This window comes from Narcine bancroftii, chromosome 12 (assembly GCF_036971445.1).
Source record: "Narcine bancroftii isolate sNarBan1 chromosome 12, sNarBan1.hap1, whole genome shotgun sequence".
Taxonomy (NCBI): Eukaryota; Metazoa; Chordata; class Chondrichthyes; order Torpediniformes; family Narcinidae; genus Narcine; species Narcine bancroftii.
Genome location: NC_091480.1, coordinates 71765455 through 71783626, shown reverse-complemented (window position 1 = coordinate 71783626; position 18172 = coordinate 71765455). Strand labels below are relative to the sequence as shown.

Below are 18172 nucleotides of genomic sequence, written 5' to 3'. Positions count from 1 at the left end.
GGGAAGATCTGGAAGCGATTCTACATGCAAGGAGGATGGGGGTGGGGTGAGGTGGGGGTGGTGGTGGTCTGTCATGTCTTGTTCACACTAAAGGATGCATCCTTTGGATCTCTGCAGTTTAGAGCATTTTATGGAATATTGCAACTGTTCCTGTGCCAGACAAAATTTTGCAGAAGATGCCAATAATTACAATGACATATTTTTCCGTTACTAACCCAGGCGAGCGATGTCATTATTTACACCCGTTTCAACACAGCTTGGGATCAAATAACACAGACAGGCCTGGCATTGAACTTGGGACCAATCAAGCCAAAAAAAATTTCAATTGTTTATTTGATAATGGGGGTAAATAGAAAGTTGCTCAATTTATTGTTTAGCTGTACCAAAGCAAGTGCTGGGTACACTCCAGGGATTGGAAGATGCCAGATAAGTGAATTCCGGTTGCTCGAGAGTACGTGTTGCATGAATGGAGAACTAATGGCAGCATCCATATTTTTTACCCATATATTTTCTGTGATTTTTTTTGCCGGTTGCTTGAGGTTGCTGATCGTTTGAATTCCAGATAGCAGTGCTGTTACTGTAAATCTGAAGCAAAATACTTCAGGGGCCGGAAATCTGAAATAAAGACAGAAAATAAATAACAGAAAAGCAACATTTGTGAAGAGGAATACAGATCGATATCCTGTCATCAGAACTGGGATAGATTACTGGTAGAAGTGAAACAAATTTGAAGGAAGAGATGGATATTGGGTTCAGGTTGAGAAACCAAATGACACAAGCTAGCTGAAAGAGGAGAACCACGTTTCTTCTAGAGAAGTCACGGTTAGTGTAGCAGTTAGTGCAACGCCATTACAACGTCAACAACCTGGGTTCGAATCCGGCACTGACTGTAAGGCTTTCCTCATGGGGATCCGGTTATTCCTCCCACCTTTCAAAATGTACAGTGGGGGGGGGGGGGGGTTGTGGTTAATTGAGGTATTTGGATGACACAAGCTCAAGGGCTGGAAGGGCTTGTTACCGTGCTTTGTATTAGGAAGCGGAGATGAAGGAATTTAAATTAATGTGTGGTAAACCTCTGTTACACTGTGATTGGCTGCTACTGACTGGACATTCCTCCCAATACTGTTCCTACCCGTAGCCCCTTGCAGGCTAACCCTTTCCTTTGGCTCTGATCAGTCAAGGAGGTGGATGGTTGTTTGACAGTGTTCCAGTCTTTAGCTATTAAAAGCCTGATTGTTTCACTACTCAGCCATTTGTGAATTATTGATGGTACATCAATTTTAATACTAAAATTTTCAAAGGAGAATGGAAAAGTCCTTAAAACCAGAGAAACTTGATATCAACCCACATTCGCCAGACAACCTGAACAATTTCGAGCTGTGGCTACGTTGCTTCAAAAACTTCTTGGCGGCAGCCGCAGACGCCATCACCATAGACGCAAATTGGCTGAGGCTACTCCTCTCGTGGGTCGGGCCTCAGGTTTTCCCCATGATCAGTGATGCCTGTTCATACTAGGAAGCGATGGAGATCCTCAAGGCCCAGTATCGCCGGAAGGTTAACGAGATCTCTGCCAGGCATCTCCTGGCCACCAGAAAACAACGCCCTAGAGAGTCTAGCGCTGAGTTCCTGTGGGGCCTCCGGATCTTGTGCAGAGCCTGTGACTGTAAGGCCATGTCTGCCTCCCAGAGTGCCGAGGCCCTCATTAGAGATACCTATGATGCTGGTCTCCGCTCTGGGTACATACATCAGCAATCACTGGAACAAAAGGCACTCGATTTGTTGAGGGTGATTGAGCTTATAGAGACACTGGAGGTGGTCCTCCAGAACTCTGACGACTGTGCTGCTGACAGGACGTTTATCAAGTCAGAGGTCCAGCGGTTATTGGGCAAGATCATCATCAAGGCCAGTAATAGTCCTTGGAGGGCCCAGGTTGTCATGGTCAGGCACGGGGAAAACAATAGGTTGGTAATTGACTGCAGCGAGACTATCAACCGGTATACGCAGCTCAATGTGTACCCCCTTCCCCACATATCCGATAAGGTCAACCAGAGCGCACAGCATCACGTGTTTTCCACTATCAACCTTAAGTCAGCCAACCACCAGCCCGAAGGACCACAATATACGGCATTCGGGCGGACGGCCGTCTCTATTAGGTCCCTTTCTACATCACAAACAGGGACTCCAATGGGAAATGGACAGCATGGTGGACTGTTACAATCTACAGGCCACTTTCCCTTACCTTGATAATGTTACCATTTGCGGCCACGATCTGCTAATCTTAATGTTCTTTCGAGCAGCAAAATGCACGAACCTGACTTATAACAAGGACAAATGTGTCTTTCAGACAGCACGACTGGCCATCCTTGGCTGTGTTGTTCAGACGACATCATTGGCCCTGACCCTGACCGCATGCATCTGTTGATGGAGCTGCCCATCCCACATCCCCTAAAAGCACTGAAGAGATGGCTCAGGTTCTTCTCTTACTACGCTTAATGGGTCCCCAACTATGTGGACAAGATTCAGCCACTGGTCAAAGCCACAATGTTTCCCCTGACAAAAGAATCCCAAAAGGCATTTGAACGAGTCAAAGATGATATCACCAAGGGAACCATGCATGCCATAGATGAGTCAACACCATTCCAAGTGGAGAGCGATGAGTCTGACTTTGCCCTGGCGGCCACTCTCAACCAGGCGCGTCGGCCCATTGCCTTTTTTCTCTCGTACCCTCCAAGGCCCTGAGATTCACCACTCCTCCTTCAAGAAGGAGACCCTGCTATTGTGGAAGCAGAACGCCACTAGAGGCACTAACTCGCTGGGAAATGGTTCACTCTTCTCACAGACCAGCGAGTGGTTGCATTCATGTTTAATAATAAACATTATTAAAATGATAAAATCCTTGGGTGGAGAATGGAACTGTCTACTTACAACTATGATATCGTCTACAGACCTGGCAAACTTAACAAGCCCCCAGACGCCCTATCCCATGGAACCTATGCTGGTTTTCAAATGGACAAACTACAGACTCTCCACAATAACCTATGTCATCCCAGAGTTACCAGGATTTCCCATTTTGTCATATCTACCTTACTCTGTTGAGGAGATTCGGACAATGACTGGAAACTGCCAGGTCTGTGCCAAATGCAAACCCCAGTTCTACTGGCCAGACAAGGCACATTTCATCAAAGCAATGTGCCTCTTCGAGCACCTCAGCATTGACTTCAAGGGTCCCCTCCCCTCCTCCAACCAGAATGTCTATTTCATTACTGTTATCGATGAATATTCCTGTTTCCCCTTTGCCGTCCCATATCCTGACATGCACAACCACTGTTATCAAGGCTCTCCGTAGTATCTTTGCGCTCTTCAGGTATCCTGGCTTTATCAATGACCGGGGTACATCATTCATGAGCAATGAGGTGCGGCAGTACCTGCTGGCCAGGGGTATCGCCACGACCAGGGCCACCAGCTACAATCCCAAGGCAAATGGACAAGTGAAAAGGAGGACCATCAACCTGGCACTGAGGCAACAGGGTCTCCACGTCTCCCATTGACAAGAAGTCCCAGATACACTTCACTCCATTCGGTCACTTTTATGTATCACCATCAACAGCATGCCTCATGAATGGATGTTTACCTTCCCTTGGAAGTCTTCTTCAGGGACGATGCTGCCTGCCTGGCTCACCTCACCGGGACCTGTCCTGCTCTGCATGTATGGCAGGCAATCTAAGGCTGACCCTCTGGTCGAGAAGGTCTGCCTCCTCCATACCAACCCCCAGTGAACCAACGCTGCCTTCCTTGATGGGCGAGAAGACACGGTCTCAGTCCAAGACCTGGCACCGTCGGGATCCCACCCGACCACCATTGACTTTCCACAGACATTCTCCCCCACTCCAACCTTAGGGTCCCCTGAACCTGCCGCTGACCACCCCTTACCCCAGGCTACTATTTCTGCCGATGATGTACCAGCACCAACTCCCTTAGACCCCCACCTGCTCCCACCCCTCGATGATCTGTTAACAGGCCAACCCCTCAACCTGATCATGACATTGTGGTAGCCCCCCTCCTCCCATCCATTGTCACATCACTCGCTGCGACAGTGGAGACCCCTCCCCCCGATAGAATCTGTAAAGTGTATGTAGGTACAGTTGTTTCACTCTCTTTTGTTCTCACCCTGAAGGATTATTCTTAAAAAGGAAGGGTGATGTGGTAAACCACTGTTACACTGTGATTGGCTGCTACTGACTGGACTCATCACCCGAGACTGTTCCTACCCATAGCCCCTTGCAGGCTACCCCTTTCCTTTTGCTCTGATCAGTCAAGGAGGGGGATGGTTGTTTGACAGTGTTCCAGTCTTTAGCTATTAAAAGCCTGATTGTTTCACTACTCAGCCTTTTGTGAATTATTAATGGTGCATCATAATGGAAGAGGAGAGAGAAAACTATCTAAGTGTTGGAACTATGACGCCATGAATTTGTCAAAATGTGAGATTCACATTATCTGAAATTGCTGACTTCTTAGTAATTTGCTTCGTTAGAAGATGGGATGTTGGTTGTTGATTTTGGGAACAAGTTGAATTTTGAGACTTCAACCCAGTGGTTTTCTTTTGTCACCAGCATTCGAGAATAATGATCCTGTAATTAATGACACATTTTGTCGGTTCCTGTACCTTTGATCCATTCACTCAGTATTTAATGTGCATTCCATACAGCTTAAAAGATCCATGACAAATAGAAACAAACATTGGAGATGTGGGTGCTGATACTAGTGAGATCAGCCGGAATGCCGGTAAAATGGAAATCCTGTTAGGATTCATAAAAAACGGGAGCAGGAGTCGGCCATCCAGCCTGCTCCACCTTTCAATGAGGTCATGGCTGATCTGATGATGGGCTCATCTCCATCTACCTGCCTTTTCCCCATATCCCTTAATTCCCCTCCTATGTAAAAATCTATTCAACCTTGTCTTAAATGTATTTACTGAGGTCGCCTCTTCTGCTTCAATGGGCAGCGAATTCCACAGAATCACCCTCCTTTGGGAAAGGCAGTTCCTCCTCATCTCCGTCCTAAATCTACTCCACTGAATCTTGGAGCTATGTCCCCTAGTTCTGGTCTCCCCCAGCAATGGAAAAAACCTACCTACCTCTATCATATCCATGCCTTTCATAAGATCCCCTCTCATTCTGAGTACAGACCCAGACAACTCAATCTCTCCTCATAGGTTAACCCCCTCTGCAATCAACCTGACAAACTGCCTTTGCATAGCCTCCAAAGCCAGTACATCCTTCATTGAGTAAGGAGACCAGAACTGCACAAAGAAGGAGATCTGTGCTCATTTAACCCCTGGATATCATATATATACAATAATTCCTGACAAAGGTCTTTGTTTATTTGAGTCTTTGAGGGTCTTGTCATCACTTTCATGAGTCTATGTTTCCAAGATTCAATTTATAGTCATGTAATAAAGACAGAGCAGTATGACACAAAATTGCCATAAGGCAGACAGTTTCGCCATCGGCTGATGAGCCTCTTACAGAGAAAGAGAAGCAAAAGAGAGTCTCCCCCACCTCCCTGAATCACCGAGTGTCTGTGGATTCGTCTCCAGTACTCCTGCAGCCCTCACAACTACACAGAGTCCAATCCAAACCATCTGCAACCTGATCTCAAGATCTAAACCTCCAACACGATCATGAGCCCTTCAGTGCTCTCGGCAACCTCTCGCATCTTAGTACCCTTTCAGCCACTTTCCAGTGGTTCACAGCCCGTTGCAAATCCCTCGACTACAGTCGCCAGCGGCCACTGCCTGTGTGGGTTCCTCTCCTCAAGTTGCCAACAGCCTGCCGCCTGTGTGTTCTTCAGCCTCAATCACTGGTCTGCCACCATGGTCACCATTCCATGGGTTGTCTCCTCTGCTTCCCATTCTCATGTGGTATCCCCGTTTTCTGGTGCCCTGTGCCAGTCCTACACTTCTCCAGTAACAACAACCCATTATGGCCACTACTGATCATAGGCACTGGCCATCTTGGGTGTAGACCGGTGGTCGCAGGATTTTAAAATAAAGCCACCGTTGGCTCCTTTAAACAAGCTGTTTAAAGCCTGTACAGAGCCAACAGCAGTGACACTGAGCAGTTGGACCCTACTGGGGAGCACAGAGACATCGTTACCCGCTCTCCACAGGTCCGACCAGTGCACAGTTCTGCTGTTGCAGCAGCTCTGGCAGTACTAGCATTTTTTTTTAATCATACCTGATCTTTCTAACTTTCCCCAAAATACTCATTGGCTGCAAGATTTATTTTGGATCCTTCAATCCATGATTTCAGGGGCATTCGCTTTCACCTCCCCAAATGAAATTCATCTTTTGTGTCTGTGTTTTCACCAGTACTATAAAAAAATTGTGACAGATTATGTTGGTTTTATATTGATTTTAGATATGTTTTTGGGAGATAAATTGCAGCAGGTTTTTTAATGTAGGTCACATGCAAACATTTCAAAACAGATCTCATTTAAAATACTGGAGCTCTGCTCAAGATAGACAGGCAGACTCTAAGAGCCTTTCCAAAAGCTTTGGAGAGTACCTAACAGACTTTACTATTGGATTGTTGTTTGAAAAGCAACAGATGAAAGAACTCGGAGGAGGAGTTCGGAGCTGCAGGCTGTCTGGGAGTGCTGTTTGCTCTTCTAAGAGGGTCGTGTGGTTTTTGCAAGCAGAGAGGGAGTCAAACAGGCTTTTCTCTGAAAGAGAGAGAGAGAGAGAGAGAGAGAGAGAGAGAGAGAGAGAGAGAGAGAGAGAGGGAGAGAGAGAGATAGAGAGTTCTGCAGTTCTACAGTCAGCAGCAGCAGCTGGGACTGGAACAGGACAAGCTGGCAAGCTTGTGGAAAAACCCCATTTGGATGATGGGTTGTGAGTTCCTAGTGCAACCTGGTCAAAGCCCTTGTGGTCCATACAAGAGGAGAGGACTGGCTGCATAATGTTTCACTTGAAATAAGGGAAACAAAAAGGAACTCTGTGGTGACCTGAAAGAAAGAGGTTATCACGTTTCTTTGGCAAGACACTGAAGTGGCTGATTAAAGGAATCAGTTGTGGGTGTCCAGCGAACAACAAATCTCTCTCTGAAAACTGACAAGAACCTTCCTGAGTGGTAGCCATTTACCTTTCAAGCACCAAAGCCCGGTGAAATTCATAAATGTTAAATTCTGTGCATATAAGAATAGCCTGCAACCAGTGAACTTGGAGGAGTGAGAAGTGAGATTGGACTGTGAATCAAAGAACTTTTCTAAACTTACAAAAACATTAAATACACGTGTACTTAGAATTAGAAGGGGGTTAAGTTAGGTTAAGTAAGTCAATAGAGATAAGTTAAAGTTTGATCCTGTTTTCATGTTTAAAGATAATTAAAAGCAACTTTTGTTTAAGTAACCATTTTTCTAAGTGAATATCTATTGCTGCTGGGTTTTGGGGTCCTCTGGGCTTGTAACAAAACCTAGTATCCCATTGACTTCCCAGTGGCTGGAGCCTAAGAGATTACGTCTATATCATTAGAATCCAATTGCCTCAGCTCTAAAACAGTGATGGAGGAGATCCTCAGGACTGCATGCTTGACCCAACAACTCCAGCTGCCTGTCATATCAGGTGGAGCTGCTCATTGGTGAGTTTATTTGCATTTCCACCAATAAGGAAGCAGCTCACACTTGTGGGTAGCAACAATGGGAGAGCAGCTTGGATTGGCTGACGTGATAAGCAATGTGACCCAAAAGTACAAACAACAAAGGAAAGCCAGGCCAGCTCCCAAAGAGTTCAATCCTGAGGGTCACTGCTGGCTAGGAACATGACATCTTTGTATCTATGAGTCACCTGGTGGCTACCCAAAGTCTATCCATTCACCCCACTAAACACTTTGTCAGGAGGATGGTGGAATGCAACTACAATTGCAGTACATTTGAAAAGCTCAACATAATTATGGTCAAAGCGCCAACCCATATAAAAATGGGCAAGGAGTCAATATACAGGAGGGAGATTGAAAACTTGGCTGGATGGTGCACCAACAACAAGCCCGCACAGAATGTCACCAAAACCAAAGAGCTGATTGTGGGCTTCAGGAAGGGAAAGTCAGAGGTGATCAATGGGGAAATCAGAGGTGCAGAGGGTGAGCAAATTTAAATTCCTGAGAGTCACCATCTTGGAGAATCTTTCCTGAACCCAATGGCATCGTGAAGAAAGCACGTCAGCACCTCTACCTCCTCAGCAGTTTGCGGAGGTTTGGCATGACACCAGAAGCCCTGGAGCATTTTTACAGAGGCGTGGTGGAAAGTTGTGGGGTTTCGGCTGACTGGCTGCATTATAGGAAAATGCCACCAGGGAGCTGAGCGCTCTCAGTGTACACAATGACATTACTCCAAGTGGTTCACAGTCCTCCAGTAGTAAAAGACAATGCTCACCAGACAACTGGCCTCTGGCACTCCCACAAGATTCCATGTACGAGCAGATTGCTCTCCTGCAAGAGCAGAGAAATGGAACAGATTGCATGGAGAGGTGATTATGAAGAGAAGCGTGGGAACCAGACGCATGATTTTGAGACTGTCAGCAGGAAATCTGTGAGTCTGCAGGCTGAGATAATGATGTGCCTGAGTGTCAGAAGATAGTGAGATCATTGTCTATCTCATCCTCTGCAAGGTTACATCATGTGAAGGCTCAGGACATTGATGTTCTGCCTAACAGAGAAGTGAGGTGGAAAGTGTGCTGACCGGCTGCACCTCAGCCTGGTATGGGGGCACCGATAACTGAGTGAAAAGCCCTGCGAAAAGTAGTGGAGACAGCCAAGTATATCACAGGCAAAACTCTCGCCGCCATTGAGAAAATCTACAGGGAATACTACCGTTGGAGAGCAGCAGCAATCATCAAGGAGCCACACCAGATACGCTCTGTTCTCACAGCCATCTGGAAAGAGGTAACGGTGCCACAAGTCTATCACCACCAGGTTCAGGAACAATTACTACTCCCTCCACCATCAGACTCTGAACAAAAGACTCAATCACAGGCTCATTTTAGGACTTCTGCTTTGCAAACTATTTATTTTTCTGTATTGCACAGTCAGCTTATTTACATTTCTTTCTTTACATTTTTCTTTTCTGTGTAGGTAACCTTTTCTTGAGTACCGTGTATAATTACCGATAAATGGACAATCTGCCGCACCTGAAGGGAAAATAATAATCGTATGTGACATCACGACCGTACTCTGAAAATAAATCTGAACTTTGAACTTTTACATCCATTCCCTTCATCCAAGTAATGACATGTCAATGTTGACTATAATTGGAGAATGCATTGCCCCAACGCACCTATATTTCTTCAGCGGCACCTCCGAGTAACAATTTCATGAAACTTTCAATCTAATAATATTGTGACAATATTCTCATTGCTTAGACTGCAGTGGTTCAAGGCATTCACCAGCAACAACTTCACAAATATAGTTATGAGAACCATCCTGACCAATCAAGACCATGCCCCAAGCCCACTGAATTAATTTTTAAAATTATTGTAATGCATCTCCACTTCAGGCTGCTTTAATGACCTCTGAAATCTTGCCATTGATGACCACCCAATGCAATCAATATAATTACACTAACCACGTGAAGTTCGAGGACCAACCCCACGAAAAATGAAATAACGAAGTGAAGTTAAAGGTTTCGATAAGCCTGAGATAATCTCCTGAATCAGCGGGACATTTTTTAGTGAGCAATAATTAGATCAATCTCTCACATGTAACATGATTATCCTTTTCTCCTTGTACTCTTATTCCTTTTGATATTTACTCTCCAGAAACTCCCTCCACCCTCCCCTTTCGAAAGTTTTCCTTTATGTTTCTTTCTTTACCCCCTTGAGATTTAGCATGATGAGCTGACAGTCATTGGAACTTAGAAGATTGAGAGCTGAGCTGATTGAAAGAATTCTTTAGTGCCTCTCAGCTATCTTCAAAACCAAAGACTAAAAGAAATCTCACCATAAAAGTAAATTTCAAACAAAATCTCCAAGAGATTGATGCAGAAGCAATTTTAAATCCAATCTATACTTTCGAACCATGGAAATCCCTTCAGTCACTTACAAGTGTTGAAATTCTTCAATTAACCTTTGCAAGAATAACTCCCCACTCTGCACTAATGAAGTAAATAATATTCTCCTGAACAGAGTAGATACAAGGTCTAGAAACAGTGGTTTCAGTCGGAAATTAAAGGCCAAGTAATTCTTTTATTAAATTTTACATCATTACAGGAAAAAAATGAATAAAACATTAATCAAATATCCATAGCCAATTATACAAAAAAAAGTTATATATTTTCTCACCATTCCCCCTTCTACCCAAAAGTAAGAAAAAGAAAGAAAGGAAACACCTCCACTGTGATGCAGCCTGTGATGGAATATTTGGAGATGTTTTTGGGAGATAAATTGGTAAAATTAGAGTAGGTTGCATACATACACACACTTTAAAACAAATCTTATTTGAAATTCTGAAGAATTTGTATTCAGTGACTTTGTAGAAACTATGGAGAATGCTATGCATATTTCACAAGTAGGTGCTAATTGAAATGATGTCATGAAATGAATAGGCTATTGTCTTGGAAGAATAACTGGAGTCAGGTTGTCTGTGTTGGACCTTTTTGCAAGGCTTTTGACCTCTCTGCAAAGTGCTCACTCAGAGGTCATTGAGAGGTTTGTTTACCTAAAAAACAGATGGACTAGAAGACTGACTCCTATTGTTTGCTGGAGGAGTTTTGCAAGTGAGAGAGAGAAGAACATGTGGCTGGCAGTTGGAATCTCAGAGAGAGGGAGAGACTGAAGAGTGTCAGCCAGGAGAAGCTTTTTGGAACTGAAATAGAAGCTCCAGAGTGGCGGATGGCTGGAAGTGCTGTCTGATGTTTCTCTTGGAATAAGAATAACAGAAAGGAACTCTGTGGTAGCCTGAAAGAAAGAGATTATCATCTGGAGAACCCTGATGGGGCAGATTTTATCAGCAAGACATTGAGGTGACTAATGGTGGTACCTTAGTTGTGGAAATCCTGGAACAACACATCTCTCTCTGCAAACCTACAAGAACCTTCCTGAGTGGTAAACATTTACCTTTCAAGCCCCAAAGCCTGGTGAACTTTATACATGTTAAGTTCTGTGCACGGTATAAGAATTGCTTGCAACCAGTGAACTTGGGAGAAAGCAAAGTGAGATTGAACTGTGAATGAAAGAACTTTTCTTAAATTTACACACACATTACATACATGTGCACTTAGAATTAGAAGGGGGTTAAGTTGGGTAGTTAAGTTAATAGTGATAAGTTAAAGTTTGATTCTGTTTTCATGTTTAGAGGTAATTAAAAACAACTTTTGTTTAAGTAACTACTTGTTGTGGTGAATATCTATTGCTGCTGGGCTTTGGAGTCCTTTGGGCTCATAACAAGCTGGACAGGACTCTCTCGTTTGAGCTCCTGTAGAAGGTTGACATAATGGTGGTCAGTAGCCTTGCATTTCAGTCTTCTCAGGAATGCAGTTGCTGTTGGACATTCCTGATAAATGAGAAGATGTTGAGTGTCCATGATGGGTCACGGGTTAAGTGAAGTCCAAGGAACTTTGTATCTCTTCACTCTCTCAACTACAGATCTTGGTGGTCGTTCCTGGTCCTCCTGAAGTCTACAATCATCTCCTTTGTCTTGTCCATATTGAGACCCAAGTTGTTACTCTCGCACCATATCACAAGACTTTCTACATGTAGTGGGACTCAACGTTGTTGCTGATGAGGCCAACGACTGTTGTGTCATCTGCAAATACGATGATACTGTTGGAGCTGGATCTGGTGATGCAGTTGTGGGTCAGTAGCGTGAATAGGAGCGGGCTGAGCACAAAGCCCTGAGGTGCCCGTGCTCAGTGTGATGTGCTCGACGTACCGTGACTGACCCAGACAGACTGTGGTCTTTCCGTTAGGAAGTCCGTTACCAAGAACAGTTTCTCCACCAGCCTCTGGGGATCATCATATTAAATGCCGAGCTGAAGTCAATAAACAGCTGCCTAATGTATAATGTATCATTCTCCAGGTGAGTCAGGACAGAGTGAAGGGACAAGGCTACAGCATTGTCTGTGGAGCTGGGATGATGGTGGCTATCTTGAACCCTGCGGGAATGATGACTGCTTCAGTGAGGTGTTGAACATTTTCATGTGGACCTCCATCAATTGGTCTGCGCAGACCTTCAGTATCCAAACACCTTGTGTGGGTTCACCTTGGGTGATGCATCATGTGAAATTAAATTTGCACAGTACAAAAGAATTTAGACTGGAGATTTACTCCTGTATTGTTTTACTAATTACCCCTGTACTTCATTGGGATTAGAAACATAGAAACATAGTAAATAGGTGCAGGATTAGGCCATTTGGCCCTTCAAGCCTACACCTCCATTCATTATGATCATGGCTGATCGTCTACTCAGTACCCAGTACCTGCCTTCCCTCCCCCACCGATCCCCTTAGCCACAAGGGCCAAAACTAACTCCCTCTTAAATATAGATAAGGAACTGGCTTCAACTACTTTCTGAGGTGAAGAATTCCACAGATTCACTACTCTCTGAGAGATTTTTTTTTTCTCATCGACTTCCCCCTTATCCTTTAACTGTGACCCCTGGTTCTGGTTTTCCCCAACATCGGGAACAACTTTCCTGCATCTAGCCTGTCTAATCCCTTAAGAATTTTATACATTTCTATGAGATCCCCCCCACCCCCACCAATCTTCTAAATTCCAGTGAATGTTAGTCTAGTCAATCCGCCTTTCTTCATATGCAAGACCTGCCATCCCTGGTATCAATCTAGTGAACCTTCTTTGCACTCCCTCTCTGGCAAGGATGTCTTTCCTCAGATAAGGAGACCAAAACTGTACACAATACTCCAGGTGTGGTCTCACTAAGGCCCCATTCAGCTGCAGTAAAACCTCTCTGCTCCAGTACTCGAATCCTCTTGCTATGAATGCCAACATACCATTTGCTTTCCTCCCTGCCTGCTGTACCTCCACGCCCACTTTCAATGATTGGTGCCCAGGTCTCATTGCCTCTCTCCTTTTCCTAATCAGACACCATTTAGGTAATAATCTCTCCTGTTCTTGTCTCCAAAGTGGATAACCTCACATTTATCCACATTATTTTGCAACTGCCATGCCTTGGCCCACTTGCCCAACTTGTCCAAGTCACCCTGCATCCTCTTAGCATCCCCTACACAGTTATCTCTGCCGCCCAGCTTCATGTCATCTGCAAACTTGGAGATGCTGCTTCTATTCCCTCATCTAAGTCATTGATATACATTGTAAATAACTGTGGCCCCAGCATTGAGCCTTGCAGGTCCCCACTAGTCCCTGCCTGCCATTCTGAAAAGAACTCATTTATTCCTACTCTTTGCTTCATGTCTGTCAACCAATTCTCTATCCACCTCAATAGAGTGCTGTAACTTTAGCCTCTTTGCATGTGAGTATCACACCACCAAAGGGCCATCTTTATCAATCAAATGAGCATCTGTTCATTGAATGAACAGCACATTAAAGACACAGGCAATCCTAATGCAGCTTTCCCTGGTCATGACTGACATTTCTGTCAAATCTTCTGGGTCAATTTTGCTCTAACCAACTGACACGCTTTTCAATGCAAGTCCTCTGCCCTCTGAGAATGGCCTTATGATTTTAAATCAGCTCGACATTAACCTTCAGAGCAGCCCTTAGAAGGCTCATTCAATACCTCTCATAATGTTACAACATTATAACAAATGGGATTTATTCCAATGGAATTCCATTGTTGAAACATGGAATATATTAATTCCAGATTAGACTATTTACTTCCCCAATCCCTGTTCATATGCATTTTGGCTGGGATTTATGACTATTCAATATGTGGTCAAATGGCATTGATTTTCTCCATAATTCAAAGCTAGATACAACAAATTAACAGTAGTTAGTCCTTGTTTGCTTTGTTCTCCCTCTTCATGCTTAAAAAAAGGGTGAATAGAACAAATCCGGACAAAACTATAGACTTACTGACTGTGCCAAGACCAACAGCTGTGAGATTTAACATGAAGTTCTACAATTGTTGTAATGCTTACCAGAATCATGGTGTTCTTCTATAGATCATACTTGATGATCTAGATACCAATTATTAGGACAGAGATCGCATCTTGAGTTTCCTCTGTAGGGTTATTGACCTGTAAATTTACCATATATACTCGTGTAATACTCCACACCATGAAAATGTTGACCTCTCTATTTTTGGCTCCAAAATCTGATATTTTCCATAAACTGTGTGTAAAGGTCAACCCCCTTCCCCTCTATTTTTGACCTGGCCGCCCACCCATCCGAGCTCCTGACGCCCCAACCACAGACTCTCACCTAGGCCCCGGCCGCCCACCCATCTGAGCTCCCAACTCCTTAAACACAGACCTACCACCTCGTTCCAGTCACATGCTTGCCCATCCGAGCTTCTGAGGCTTCAAATGATGCAGGTACCTACCACAGTCAAAAGTAGGATGCATGTAATAGTCAAACCCCTAAATTTTACCTGAAAATTTGGTTCGCAAATTTCGACTATTACACATGTATATATGGTAAGAATGCTTTGTGCTGTATGGAATATTGTTCGACCTGCAAAATATTTCCATAACTTCCTGTTTTTACATATCACAGAATTTTTGGGGGTTAAAATACAAATGCTTTCACTTGTACAGACTGGTAAAATATTAATTTTGTAGTTAAGTTTAAGTTTGTTTCTCACAGAATACCTAATAAAATGAGAAGAGGTCTTCTGTGAGTAGAGTAACAAGTTATCTCTAACATTCATAAAGTCATGTAAAAGTGTAGGATTGCAATGAAAAGAAAGTTCAATTAGCACCAAACAAGGGCTACATGATAGATAGCATTGAAATGGGGTTTATTCAGGAGCCTGATAGCTGTGGGGAATGCTGCCATTGGAGAACACCAGCAATCATCAAGGATCCACACCACCCAGCACTCACTCTGTTCTCACTGTTGCCTTCGGGTGTTACGAACTCCCATTTCATTTAGTGGGAATATGACTTTAAGCGCTAGTCAAGGCTACAACCATTCACAAATTTGGAGAGACTGGATGGCAACAGATACTACAGGCTGTACTCTGGAGAGAAGAAAGAACAATGTGCTGCTTTATCCAGGGATACAGGTGGTGAAAGAGTCAAGTTGGGTGGAACACTGAAGGAACAGCACTTCATGACCAGCGGCCATCTCATCAAACACGGAGCAGGAATGATTATGTGATAATAGATTCACCCAATCAGAAAAATTATTGAACCCCACCAGGACCAAAGAAAAAGGAGAATTGCTGCATCGGATCAAGACCAAAGTAATAGTCATTTCGATTGACCCATACCTGGGTTTTGGAAGCATCGTGGAAGTCACGCATTTCATTTCCCCTACACAAGGAAAAGGAGAGCTGTGACAACCATTCATACAAAGAGATATTTCTCAGGAAGCATACTCAATGAGAGTTTGTGAGTCTTTGGCACCAGTCATTCAATCTCTCCCATCTCCTTAGTAATTACTCCTATGCATCAGTTTACAAGTCTGCATTTCAACAATGGATTTCTAAGACTAGACTTTGGAATAACTTTCCAGAATTGTGCCCAAGCTGTAATGGTTTGAATATCTCTGTCGTGCACACACACACACACACATACACACACACACACACACACACACACACACACACACACACACACACACACACACACACACACGCGCACACACACACACACACACACACAAAACACACAGACGTACATTTTCACTAGTTGAGCTTGATTTGACTCATATTATTAGTAGTTATTAATAAATATAGTGTATTAAAAGAAAAAAAAACATTGGCCTGGTGAATTTCCATTGCTGTTGCCCTGTGATGTTACAAGTTGGGGTCTCGTCCAGGATCCGACCAAAATTGATTGATCGAATTCCTTTTTGAAAACCAATTAAAAGGTTTGTAGGTATGTGTGTGGGGGGTGGGGGGGGGGGGGACAGCCACAATGGATATTAATGAGTTTTTTGAAATCCCCATTCTCTGTGGGTTTGCAGAGCATGACAAAGGATGAGTTTGGTAAAACAGTTATTAAGTTTTAATATTAATGGGATTAATGGACACATAAAAAGAAAGAAGGTATTATCGTATATCAAGAAATCAGGAGTAGATATTGCTTTTTTACAAGAGACTCATTTAACTGAAAGTGAACATTTAAAATTGAAAAGAGATTGGGTAGGTCAAGTAGCTTACATCGCATTTAATTCTAAAGATGGGGAAGTGGCAATTTTATTTTTAAAATTTACCAGTTAAAATCTAAGATGTAATTACACATCTGGCAGGAAAGTAAATAGTCAAGTATTTTCTGAAGAATGGACTTTATTGAATATTTATGCACCAAATTTAGACGATCAAAAATTTATACAGGATACTATTTTAAATTTAGTGAATGAACACGAAAATGTTTTAGTGGGTGGTTATTTTAATTTTTGTTTAGAACCTGTATTGGATAAATCTTCAAAGACAGCTAAATCATTGATATTTTTAATTAAAGATTTTAATTTAATTGATATATGGAGAAGAATGCATCCTAAGAAAAGGGATTATTCTTTTTATTCTATCAGATTTTATACATATTCGAGAATTGATTTTTTCTTGCTTTCTGCTCAAAATCAATCAAGAGTGATTGCTGAGAATTATAAGCCTAGATTATTATCTGATTATTCTCCTCTTTTAATTGAGTTGGAATTTTTAGAAAAACAGCATTTTGTTTATAGAGGGAGATTGAATTCTTTATTATTGAAGAGACCAGATTTTTGTTTATTTATAAGACAACATGTTCAATTGTTTTGTGAAACTAATTTAAATTCAGTAGATAATATGTTTGTTATTTAGGATACATTGAAAGCTTATTTATGAAGTTGAATTATATGTTATTCTTCAAAACGTTAAAAAAATATGAAAGATTTAGACAAATTGGAAAAGGAGATAACTTTATTAGAAAAAGAAATTCAAAAATCATCTTCTGAGGATAAATATAGAATATTAGCAAATTTAAAAATTACAATATAATACAATGCTAACATACAGAACAGAAAATGATATTACAATCTAAGCAGAAACGTTATGAGTTAGGGGAACAATCACATAAAGTTCTGGCTTGGCAATTAAAAGCAGAACAATCTTCTAGGTGGATAACTGTCTGTCAGGATGAAGGCCAGTGACGAATGGTGTGCCTCAGGGATTGGTGTTGCGTACCTTGTTATTCATCATTTGCATTAATGATTTGGATGATGGAGTGGTAAATTGGGTGAGTAACTATGTGGGCAATACAAAAATAGGGGGAGTTGTGGATATTGAGGATGGTTTTTGTGGACTGCAGAAGGATTTGGATGGCTTAGAAGAGTGGGCTGAAAGGTGGCAGATGGAGTTTAATGTAGATAAATGTGAAGTGCTTCATTTTGGGAAGAATAATCAAAACTGGATGTATGCAGTGAAGGGGAGGGCATTGAGGAATGCAGAGGAACAGAAAGATTTTGGAATAATGGTTCATCATTCTTTGAAAGTGGATTCTCATATAGATAGGGTGGTGAAGAAGGCTTTTGGTAGGCTGGCCTTAATAAATCAAAGCATAGAATATAGGAGCTGGGGATGATGTTGAGAATGTTCAAGGCATTGGTGAGGCCAAGTTTGGACTACTGCATGCAGTTCTGGTTCCCAAATTATAGAAAATATATCAATAAGGCAGAGAAGATTTACTAAAATGTTGCCTGGATTGCAATATCTAGAATATGGAGAAAGATTGAGTAGACTAGCGTGATAGTACAGATCTATCACCAATGTACATAGTGTATATAGTTACTGTATCTAGACTGTGCTTACAGCGATTGGCTGAGAGCTAAGCCACGCCTAATGTCTGGGCCTTAAAGGGTTGTGTCCCTAGCCAGGTCGGATCATTCCGGACTGGTCGGCCACCTGCGAAGAGCTCCTGTCTTTTGCTAATAAAAGCCTTGGTTTGGATCAACAAGTCTTTGATTCTTTCAACGAGCTCTACAATTTTATTAGCAAAAATAATTTTTTATTTAAAGGGATGGAGCGTTTAACTCGGCCAGAAAAACTTGATATCGACCCAC

The 18172-nt window shown here is 42.8% G+C and overlaps 1 long non-coding RNA gene across 1 annotated transcript in view; it reads right to left on the bottom strand.

Moving 5' to 3' along the window:
- Nucleotides 1-315: 315 nt before the first annotated feature.
- Nucleotides 316-18172, bottom strand: part of LOC138747049 (uncharacterized) — a 45339-nt gene continuing 27482 nt past the window's right edge. The window contains exon 3 of the long non-coding RNA XR_011347284.1: nucleotides 316-615. This is a non-coding gene — a long non-coding RNA (uncharacterized lncRNA). The remainder of the gene's footprint in view (nucleotides 616-18172) is intronic.